The sequence below is a fragment of the Protopterus annectens genome, chromosome 3.part1, assembly GCF_019279795.1.
Source record: "Protopterus annectens isolate FY-2018-M chromosome 3.part1, PAN1.0, whole genome shotgun sequence".
Lineage (NCBI taxonomy): Eukaryota > Metazoa > Chordata > Ceratodontiformes > Protopteridae > Protopterus > Protopterus annectens.
In genome coordinates this window covers 1,874,379,364-1,874,391,798 of record NC_056732.1, presented here as the reverse complement: position 1 = coordinate 1,874,391,798, position 12,435 = coordinate 1,874,379,364, and the positions used below count along the sequence as shown (strand labels likewise).

The 12,435-nt window shown below is 38.3% G+C and overlaps 1 protein-coding gene across 6 annotated transcripts in view; it reads right to left on the bottom strand.

Moving 5' to 3' along the window:
• Positions 1-10,662, bottom strand: part of PITPNM2 (phosphatidylinositol transfer protein membrane associated 2) — a 3,395,372-nt gene extending 3,384,710 nt beyond the window's left edge. For 4 of the 6 annotated variants that reach the window (XM_044067916.1, XM_044067915.1, XM_044067917.1 and 1 more), the window contains exon 1: positions 10,337-10,661. The gene's annotated coding sequence lies outside the window, so the exon portion shown is untranslated. Of the gene's footprint in view, positions 1-10,336 lie in introns of all 6 variants that reach the window. The other 2 variants (XM_044067911.1, XM_044067913.1) reach the window with 1 other exon arrangement.
• Positions 10,663-12,435: the final 1,773 nt, after the last annotated feature.

The following is a 12,435-nucleotide window of genomic DNA, read 5'->3' as shown; positions in this document are numbered from 1 at the left end:
CATTATTAAATATATTTAAACTTTTCATTGTGACTGTTAGAGAATATTTTAAGCTTTGAGAGTGCTTACATGTTTTTGGTGACAATGTGGGTGCACCTGAAAGCCTTGCTGCATTGGTCAAACACTATAATTTGTATTAGTAATAATATTACTCAGTATAATTGAATGTCCTAGTAACAGCCTAAGAGTAGCTGGCTTTGGAGTGTTCTGATGGCAGTATTTACCTTAAAGTCTGGGCACAGGGGGCATAGCTGGTAAATCTCTGCCAGCCTTTCCCAGGTGTGTGTGTGTGTGTGTGTGTGTGTGTGTGTGTGTGTGTGTGAGCTACTTGAAGCAGGGACACACAGCACTAGTTTAACAGAGCGGGTGGTGTAGAACTTGGCTTGGAACACTCGGCTGAGGACTCAACTCTATAGCCATGGTTAGTGCGGAGTCTTATATGGGGCATGGTGAGAAGGAGGGAAACTCAGCCCTAGAATGGAAGTGTGTTCCCTCTATGCTCTAGGGGAAATTGTGCTTGGTGCACAGATCTGCATCTGGAAATACTGCATGCATATATTTTTGTTCCAAGTGAACATCCCTCACCAGTGTAAGTGGGGAGGATTGAGGCTCTTTGATTACTGGCCCAAAGGAGAGATGTCACATGCATGTCATTATTTAGTAACTTCATTCCTCAATGATTTGTCAGAAAACCACAAATTTTATGAGGAACATTCAAAAATTATAAGGCAAAAATCTGGACAGTTGAGATGTATGCCTCCATAGTGCATACTAATAGAAGAAAGTCTGGTACTTCAGTGACCGTACTTTTTTCTATTGGTATATGTTCGATTTACAATGGGCAAGCTGATTGGGCTGACCAATCAGCATGCATGTTGTTATATAATAATATGGGGCTATCATTGTATACATCTTCGCAAAATTGTAGCTAAATTCTGACAGGTCTGAGGACTGCAGTTACAGTGCTCACACAGACAACAAGAACCTGATATGGGCTAATAAACATATATACTGAATTCAGTTCCACATAATGAATGTTTGTTATACACAAGGTGCATTTACGGTAACTATTTTGATGTGTGGAGACAATTTTAATTCTCTCATTTGTGACTTATGCCATCTTTCATCTAAAGTACCACTACTTTACTCACCAAACGTCATGAACTAATGCGTCTCTAATTTCAGCAAAATAAGAAAATCACTCCTTCCTTCCAGGCTTCAAAAATAAAAATTCATCATTAGAAGTTGTGAATATATGCTGGCATTTTTTGCACATTAGTAGACAGTCCTCTTTCAGGGACCTACTATATACTATATATTATACCCTGTATCCTATACATTTTTTCTTATTCTACTTATATTCTGTACTTATTCTCTCCTGAATTTTGCAACGTGTTGTAATACAGATAGTTTTTACAAGACTATTTTGAAGCTACTGTATTTAATACTGTACACATAGTATCTTTTTCCAACACCAAAAATAGTAAAATGTTGTGCAAAACTCTTGGAAACAATGTCTTACATGCCACAAAACTGTATATCATGCATCTGAAAAACATACAAAAGGCTCAATTCTAATCGTCCTTCCTAATGTGTTGATAAAAAAACTTCTAGTTATAAAAAGTACACGTGGCCAAATACATTCCTAATCATTTAAATTTACCTTTTCTAACTTCTGTTCAATATCCTTAAGTCTTCACATTAATTAATTAAACTTTAGTTTCTTAACTTATTTTTCTCGGTTAATACCATGAGTTTCTTATTAATCCAACAGGAAGTGAAACTTGCAAGTTTGACAAAAAAGTCTTCAGCGGAATATATCCAGTTATTAGCCCATGCAGGTTTTGTAAAATAAATCTCATACCTGCTTTAAGTTTTCCCATGAAATGTTTTGCACTATCCCAATTCTTTCAAATCATGCTTCAGTTAAACATAAATTACCTTTCTTATAAATAAGACATTTTCTTTGTTCTAGCAGGTATCTACTACTATGCCCACACATACAACAATTACACACAAACACAATGTAAAAAGAGTGTTGGCTTCAAAGGTTACATTCCTGTTTGACTGTAACATGCCTGAGATGCTAATATGTTTAGTACCATCGTCCATATGCATGCAGTTCAAGCTTTATAAACTTTCTAAATTTATACAGACTAAGAACATGTTTTGTACTAACACATAATCAGATGTACACCATGGAGATCAGGATGTCTGCATAATGAGTTTAAAGACCTTAGCACTAAGTTTCTCCGCTAAGGCCATATTCAATTCCAAGGATGCTTTTGCCATACCTAAATTAGTCATGGTCACACATGCATGCACTTATTACAAGAACCATCATACCATCTGTTGTTTCCATCAGTCCACATAAGAAGAACCATCATACCATCTGTTGTTTCCATCAGTCCACATAAGAAGAACCATCATACCATCTGGTGTTTCCATCAGTCCACATAAGAAGAACCATCATACCATCTGGTGTTTCCATCAGTCCACATAAGAAGAACCATCATACCATCTGTTGTTTCCATCAGTCCACATAAGAAGAACCATCATACCATCTGGTGTTTCCATCAGTCCACATAAAAATACTTTTTATTATCTAACAATATCAGTTTTGTCTCATGTTCCTCTAACAAATTTTGTGTAGCAGTAATCCAGAATGGTTTATCTTCAGCATTCAATATAAGGAATTCAGAATGTTTCCCCAGGTACTGCTGACATAACCATATAAAAAAATAACACAAACTAATTTTAAGGTTGTACGAAAAGGCTATAATTCCTTAGAAGATACAGATACAGCAAAACATAATTTCTTTCAACACTTAAATGCATACAAATCAAACACAAACATTATTTTAGCCACAAATTTCTTACATTTACAAAAATGTATAACAAATCTCTGAATAGCAAGTTTATACACTAGAACTGCAGCAGTACTTCGACATGTGCCACTGGCAACATAGCTCCAATAAGCATCCCTGAGACTCGCACACTGGCCAAGGAAGAAATAAATCAGTGACTGAGGGCTTGTTCCCCTTCAGTGGACCAAGGGGAGGCAGGACTTCCTGTCATAGGATCTTAGGAGGTTACTAGGCTAATGGCCCTAGGGCCACTACAAGCCTAGCCAAGAGATTATCCCCCAAAAAGAAACCTCAGTCAGCACCTGTCACCCCTGTCAATGAGAGACAAAGGTGGAACCCCTGTGACAAATTTGTGATTTCCCATCTACTCATCAAGGTAGCGGTTGAAGAAAATGTAGCAAATAACCTGAGGTCAGAATCAAACCCTGTACTTTGTGTCTATGAGGTAAACACCTTAACCACTATGCCACCCCTCACCCTTAAGTTCACCTTGTAGTAGAGGCTACAAAGCCAGACTTGTATGGAAGACATTTAATGGGTGAAACCATAAGCAGGGGAGAATCACTCAAGGGGGTGCAATGATCACTTGCTTCTTTACTATCTGCACAACCAGGTCAAGGCACAGACGATGTCTTTCAACACTAACATTCCAAATATCCTGAATCCCATCCACCAGTTAGGGTCTGTATGGGGGTGGCTTACTTCATGATGGACCACTGGACTACAACCAGCAACCCAAGTTCAGCTGAGGTGAGGGAATAAAATATTCCTTAAGCAGTCCCGGATGCATATACCTTATCTACATGTCAGAAATAAACCAATCTTTGCCTTCCTCTTTCTTCATAGAAAGATTTAAGATGGTTTCCACAATATATTTTCCACGAAGCTTGTCAGTACCATTAAGCCAGGTGTGTTATCAACATCTGCTTTATACATTTTCTAGCTTAATACATTTGTGGTTGCTTCTTTAAAATATTACATCCACACCCCTAGTAAACATATCATAAATCTGTTTTAATGCCATCTTTATATATGTAAGCGACACTGCCCTTAATTACAATCCTATTAGGACAGGTTAGTCTTCACGTTTAAAATGATTTAATATTTCTCTTATTTTTGCTACTTATACTATAACTTCTCCTTTCAGCTTTCTTCTTATTTTGCACTATGCTATCATCTTCTGCAAAACTGTATTTCTTCCTATTTCTGCTAGTATTTCAGTATAATTAATGTTGAAATATTTCCCTGAAAAAAAATGCTGGCTATATTAGGCCAGGTTCCAAAGGAGTTGCTCTCAGTGTAAGTCTGCCCTGACTTCAAAAGACTTTCCTCTCAGCGTAAGTGACTCACTTTAGTTTAAGGACTCTCTATAAACAGGCTAGCCCTGAGGTCAGAATCCAAAGACCTGCTCTCTCAATGTAAGAGGTCACTTACACTCAGAGCAGGCCTTTTATAATAAAGTCCAATGTATCTGTTAACCTTTTCTGTCCAAGTACTTGTTAAATTGTGAGCAGCAAACCGTACCATGTTTTATGAATGCTTTATTTATCACTTTATACAGTTTTATCTTACAACACTACAGCATATATTATCTTACTTACCAAAACATATTCAACATCTCCCAAAATGTTGTGCAAGAAACACCATTAAAATCTCACCCTTTATTAGCAAGGCAACTAGGTCAGCAATAGCAAACCCATTCTTCTATCACTGATGGAATACAAGTTTCTCTTTAGTAGCAAACACCAAACAAATCCAGATAATTACTAAAAAAGTAGGTACATTCATCACACTTTCGTCAAAATACGGCCTTGACTGCCACAGAACAGAGAGTTCTAACTGCTTCCCAGTAAAACAAATAACAGACCTTCTCTTAGGATCATAACTATTCAATCTACTAAATAAAAAACAGTTTTCCCACAACAACAAAATTAACAAGATAAACGTACCCAACAGGTTCAGAACTCAGAAACCCAGAGCATATAACTCCCCAAAACAAAACACCACTACACAGATGACTACCTCTTCATAGTAGCCTCCAAACTCTGCAAATGTGTCCCCTCATGTGAATCACCCAAAATTCTGAGACCAGTTAAAGGTCCATCTCCAGAAATTCACCAAATGCCAGTACCAGCCATCCACCCCATCTACTAATTATCTTCTACCCAGTCTCACTTTAACCCTTACTACCCTATACTCAGTCCCTGTATACCTCAACCCTTACTACCCTATACTCAGTCCCTGTATACCTCAACCCTTACTACCCTATACTCAGTCCCTGTATACCTCAACCCTTACTACCCTATACTCAGTCCCTGTATACCTCAACCCTTACTACCCTATACTCAGTCCCTGTATACCTCAACCCTTACTACCCTATACTCAGTCCCTGTATACCTCAACCCTTACTACCCTATACTCAGTCCCTGTATACCTCAACTCTTACTACCCTATACTCGGTCCCTGTATACCTCAACTCTTACTACCCTATACTCGGTCCCTGTATACCTCAACTCTTACTACCCTATACTCGGTCCCTGTACACCTCAACTCTTACTACCCTATACTCGGTCCCTGTACACCTCAACTCTTACTACCCTATACTCGGTCCCTGTACACCTCAACTCTTACTACACTATACTCGGTCCCTGTACACCTCAACTCTTACTACACTATGCTCGGTCCCTGTACACCTCAACTCTTACTACACTATGCTCGGTCCCTGTACACCTCAACTCTTACTACACTATGCTCGGTCCCTGTACACCTCAACTCTTACTACACTATGCTCGGTCCCTGTACACCTCAACTCTTACTACACTATGCTCGGTCCCTGTACACCTCAACTCTTACTACACTATGCTCGGTCCCTGTACACCTCAACTCTTACTACACTATGCTCGGTCCCTGTACACCTCAACTCTTACTACACTATACTCGGTCCCTGTACACCTCAACTCTTACTACACTATACTCGGTCCCTGTACACCTCAACTCTTACTACACTATACTCGGTCCCTGTACACCTCAACTCTTACTACACTATACTCGGTCCCTGTACACCTCAACTCTTACTACACTATACTCGGTCCCTGTACACCTCAACTCTTACTACACTATACTCGGTCCCTGTACACCTCAACTCTTACTACACTATACTCGGTCCCTGTACACCTCAACTCTTACTACACTATACTCGGTCCCTGTACACCTCAACTCTTACTACACTATATTCGGTCCCTGTACACCTCAACTCTTACTACACTATACTCGGTCCCTGTACACCTCAACTCTTACTACACTATACTCGGTCCCTGTATACCTCAACTCTTACTACACTATACTCAGTCCCTGTATACCTCAACTCTTACTACACTATACTCAATCCCTGTATACCTCAACTCTTACTACACTATACTCAAGCCACTCTGTATACCTCACTTTGATATCAGCTTATCTGTCATTAATACTTGTATACTCACGCTAAAGCACCTACACATCTTCTTTTACAGCGTGTATAGCACCTTATTGTAAACAATTGTATACTACTGCCATATCTATCATTTATAGTTTTGTTTTGCCACGAATAAGGGTATATTCCTGCTGTGTATATTCACAGTCTTGTTTTGTTACTACGTAACAAAAAATGTCGCTTCCTTTGTATCACCCTTCGCTTTCCTGTGCCAAGACTGAAACTGGTCATCTGCAATCAAGATTTTAGCCCATTTAACAAACTGAAAATAATAATAAAGTGTATCTGAATGGATGGTCAGTGCATACTTATTCAGTGCTACTGTGCATACCATGGTTGAGCTCTACCATCCAGTGTATACTCCACCATTCCACATTCAGGGGTGACACCCTGAAACTGATTAGATGAAGCAAATGTAGAAATGGAGGGTGAAGCATCTTACAATGTGGTTTTAGGGCTGAAGTCATGTCAGCTGAGCACCATTCATTACGTTTGTAACAGTCATGTAACCATCAAAAACCAGTTGGGCAGATAGTGCAGAAGACTAAAGCTCTGACTTGTTAATAAGCTACTTCCTGTGCCAAGGGTACATGGTTTGAATCTTTTCAACTTCATTTGCCTTCCATGCCACTTAACCAGATACACTGGAAATTTGAGTTAGATTCCTTAATGGTCTCCTGGACTGCAAGCCTAGTAACTACCTAAGAACCAGTTCTCAGTAAATTTACTTACATTTCTTTACCAGTAAGTCTATCTGGGTATTGAATGCCTTTTCAATGGAGACCTTTGGTGAAACTTTCTGCACTAATCCAGAACTTTCAGACACAATGTTAACAGTTTTATTTATAAGATGCAGCTGTCAGTTCAAAGGGAGATGTGATGGCATTTAAGTTTATATCAGTTTTTGGTTATGCCTGTTACACTGTAAAGAAAGTGGCAGCTCTTTATCCATTGCAGGGTAATTAAGCAGTGGCAAAAGTGAAAAGGATCCTCATTTAGGATTCCTCAGTTGCACGGTAAAAACTACATCACCCTGAGCAGCAAACATATGTTCTGCAAAGTGCACAATAAAGCTAAGTGAATATTACAATCAAAACATGAAAATGTACAAATTAACTTCACAGAAAAAAAATCAACTTACAGACAAAATTCAACAAAACGTTAAAAGAATTAGAAACTTAAATTCAGTTTTAAAAATCAACATATATGTATCTATAAATAATCTAATGGTAATGGTTCTGTTTTCAAAAACAGAAATCAGATTACTATGCCTGACTGAGGTTCTTTATTTTTCACTTCCCTTTTGTAACCCCTTCCTTTCCCTACCTTCTCAAGTTTTTGTTTGAAAAGTCAATAAAATATAATACAGAAAATAAAAGTACTGAATAAAATCACTGCTTGCTCATATAACAGTGCAAATCCAATAAAAAGTAAAAAAGTGTCAGAATTCCTTTTAATGTATCAGTCACTCCACCAGACTAATTACTTGACAATATTGGGGCGGGGGATTAAGATGCCTGACAAACTGATGCTATAAAAATATGAAGATATGTCCATTCAGCCTAGCACAACAGTATTACTGAATGCAATTTCAGAGAAACATATGTAAAACACATGTTTTAATTCAAGTTTTTAATTAGAGCATTTGAAGTGTTTCATTTACCATCCTAAATAATCTGAAACATCTCTGACCCTTTTTAGCCACATCAGAGGACAGAAGGATAAAGGAAGATGCAATATATATGGTTACTCTAAAGTAATCAATCAACTATCATGTTTTTGGAAGGTGGAAAGTAACCAGAGTAGCCAACAAAACCCATGCAGACAGACATACATACACCCACAGACAGATAACATGCACACTCCATCCAGATAATGATGAAATATGAGGACTAAACCCTGAGTCCTGGAGCTATATGGAAGAGATTGTAAACACTAAAGCCGCATTGTTGTCCAGCTCATATACAACTCAAATGTACACACATCTATAAGGATACAAAGCTGCAAGATAGGTGTATAATTGTGTGTACGTATATAATAACATAAACAAATATATACGTACACAAAGACACACCTGTGTGTGTATCTATATATGTATAAAATTTAAAAAAATTGAATTAAAACATGTGTTTTACATGTTTCTCTGAAATTGCATTCAGTAATATTGTTGTGCTAGGCTGAATGGACATCTCTTCATATTTTTATAGCATTCCAAAGACATGCATCTGGAGCATTTCTCCCCGGGCCTCCGCTGAAAACAGGCTCTGTGGAACCTAGTCGTACTTTCCCGGTCAACAAATGTTAAATAAATAAAAAAATAAAAATATTTCTACACTCACACCTGTGTGTGTGTGTGCGCATTTACAGTATTTTATGTTACTCACACACAGACATTACATAACATATATAAACATACAATATTTACAGTTAGATAGCCATAAACTCAAAGTCAAAGTAACTTTCACAAGTAGATTAAACGGGATTCCATGCAATCAGCTCATCATGGGACAGACAGAAAAGAAATTACATGCAAAGAAGGATATAATTAAAAAAAAAACAAAATAATGCTATCCCCATCTTATAAATCAACTCTACACTGAAGTATATAGCTGCATATATTCCAAGAAACACACGCTTGTTAAGATACTAAAAACACACATCTAGCAGCAATATGTGCACATATGTGCATATACACAACTAGTATAAACAATATATAAACAGATATACACATATTTGTGAAACAATGGATGAAATAGTAACTGAAGAAATCTCCCACATAAACAGCCATATGGATAATTGTTTGTAGTATATATGTAGTAAATAAGACACAATGTGGATTACAATAAATGTTTAACTCTTATCATCAAATATCTCAGACATTGCGATTGTCAGAAAGCAAGAGTTTCTACAACTAGTTAAATGGAAACAAACCAGTTTTAAGACTGAAAGCCACAGCTGAACCAAAAGTAAAGATTTAGGTCATGGTCCACACCAACTCAGATTCTGACTTCCTAACAACTGCATATAAATCTTCAGCAGTGTGTGTGTGTGTGTGTGTGTGTGTGTGTGTGTGTGTGTGTGTGTGTGTGTGTATGCGTGCTCATGCACTTCTCTAAAAGACTGTTTCACAAAAAAAAAAAAACTGTGTGCAGGACAGTAATAGCTTTCAGATCTGTACGAAATGTGAACATAAATGCATTTAATAGGATTACTATTTCATTTAATTACACATTAAAGGTTCCTATGAAGAACACAAACAGATCAACATATTTAATGTAGGCTCATGAGGGTCAGTGCAGACTACAGGAATGAGCTTCCCATCCCATTAATTCCTGTATCAATTGTAGTATAAACAGCGTTCCACTTCCTAGTTCTAGCTATAACCACAATGTAGTGTCTTATTCCAAGACCCTAGTAGGTTAGCAATTACATTCACATAAAATAACCAGTTTATTATCAGGTTCTTTGCAGAGAATAAATGCATAAATATGGCACAACACCAGATGTGTACATCTGTTTTGATTCTCCTGCACTAAAATGGACAATGCTATTTCTGCACATCAGAAGCAACACTCACATTCTGTTGCATGAGAACAGTGTGCATTATATTCCCCTCACACAACATCAAAACTGCCAGGTCAACATCCCTGATTCTTTATGCAGTTTAAAGCTCACTAAACTCAGACAAGGCAGAGATTGATGGTGCTTCAAAATGCTGTTGTACGCATCTTCCCCACATATGAGCCCCAGATTTCTTCCAGTTTAGTGTCGAAATGTTTAGACATGCTAGCCACATCTACAAAACACATGCATCCTTGCATGTCCCATCATCCCAACTCACGTTGGCTTAGCATTTGGCAAGGGTGCAGGTACACTCACAGGGGGCCCTTCATATAGCTTCCCAAAAGGAGCATTTTTTTTATTTCTTCTGCCAGTCTTTAGTCAGTCTGCATCTCTCTCCCTCCCTTCAGCTGCAGAACTGGGGGCTTGATCCTACCTTAATGCTCTTCATAGGACATCCGCGCACCCTGTGTGTCAGCTAGCAGGTCAGAGCTCCATCAGCATCACTGGCGACTACCTGTGCCCTGATGGCCAGCGTGCTATCCGCGCTGCCTCCTGGTCAGCACACAGGCTTGCAGCCTCCACAACAGACTCACATTAAAAGGCTAACCCGACGACGCCCCGTGGGGCACGACGCTCTAGCACGCAATCGGGCGGCCATGTTGGGGTTGGCAGACAGTCTTCAGGGCAACAAAGTAGCTGAGATTACTGAACGCGGGGATCGTCGAAGCATTGCAACAATGTTTCCATCTGCAAGCCTTTGTTCTTGTCCGACCCTTTGAAGAAGCATGAGAAGGGCTGGGAGGCACGAACTGAATTAAAAAAAAAGTGCTGACGTTTGGGGGCGGGGCTACCGACAGGTGAGCTGAAGAATGGTATGCAGGTACCATACCAATTACAGGTACTGTTAGGTGTTATAGGAAGAGGCATGGGTACCTAATGGCGGTCCTGGGACCTGAATGTAGAACAAAGATTTGAAAGACCAGCAAAATTAGGTCTCTTTCAATTAAGAACGGCATAACGAAGATTTGTACTTTTGTAAACCCCACTGAAATGTTCATGCCAAGGAAAACTGCATTTACACCTGCGCGTATCACACACACACATATATGTTATGCACGGGTATGCATATGCACACACATACACAAATAGTAGGGATGTGCGCTTTTCTTAAATGACCACGCCGCCCCCTCCCCTTATTTTTTTCATATTCAGCCCTTTTGGAGAAGATATCGTACAGAAAAAGCTATCGATAAAAGGTAAACAGGAGAAACTGCATTTACATCAGACAGCGTATTTCAGCTGTAATATACAAGTCCTACTAGGTGTACACGCATAGCTGGTAGAGATATACAATAAGAACACAAAAATGGCTGTTTGAGTAAGAAATGAGGATAGGCAAAATTTGGCACTGATGTGGGCTGTTTCATTTCCTTTTTACACTGTCAGAGATAGCCCTACAAATAATGATTATTTTGTTAAAATACCAGTAATTCACTGCAACATTTGTACTGGGTTAAAAATGTGTGCAGGGAGTTATGTATTTATTTCTTGTATGTAAACACACACACACACACACACTGTGTGTTTGTCTTGAGAGGGTTGCCAAATGTTAGCCAGATTCTGTAAGGTGCCTCTGAAAATGCACTACAACATCAAAAAAATACTTATTAAATAATTCAATTTCGTACAAAATTCTGATTACTTTGATGATATTTGATGCTGTAATCACAAAGTAAACAAATGGAATCAAACTCTGGACTAGGGGAAGCAGGTTGTTATCACCTCATAGTCGTCATCCTCTTTACTAACTATAAGACTCTAGTATTTTTATTTAATTGTGGGCTAATTGGCTGGTAAAATAAAACAGGATCATGTCTGCCACAGGTAATAATGCATTTGTTATCTAATCCTTCAGTAAAACAACAGTTTTCTGTAGTAGTCACCTGATCTGTTCAGCAAAAAAAAAACAGCAGTGATGACTTAAATCTATCTTCTTCTGTACTGCAAACCAACGAACCAGAATTCGTTTCTCACAATACTTAAAAACAAAACAAATTTCAGGACATTTGATTGTTAGCTCCCAAAACCATAAGAAAATTATTTTTCTCAATAAAATTCAACCATTTATTCTTATCCTATTAAGATATCATGTTTACTAAAAACGTCGAAAAACTAATAGGCACAAGACGAGTGTACACTGCAAAGTCCAACAAGGTTTAATAGCTGAGTAAAACAAGCTTACAGCAATCAGTAGCCCGGTGCACACTCCTGTAACTGCCAAGCAATAAAAAGTTAAAAACGATCTGGCTGCACAGAATCCAAGTCACAAAGTGTAAAGCGCTTTTAGTTAGGAAACACTTCTCCTAACTTCTTCAGACAATAGTGCTCAGAAAGAAAAAACAAGTTTAAGTGCTATCCTAGTGACTCATACTTGTTAACACAATTAAGCCAATTAAGCACAGTCACATAATTTAAAGGTATAATCCTAAAATACTGAAGTCAAACAGTTTGTTTTTTGTTAAGTCATTAGGT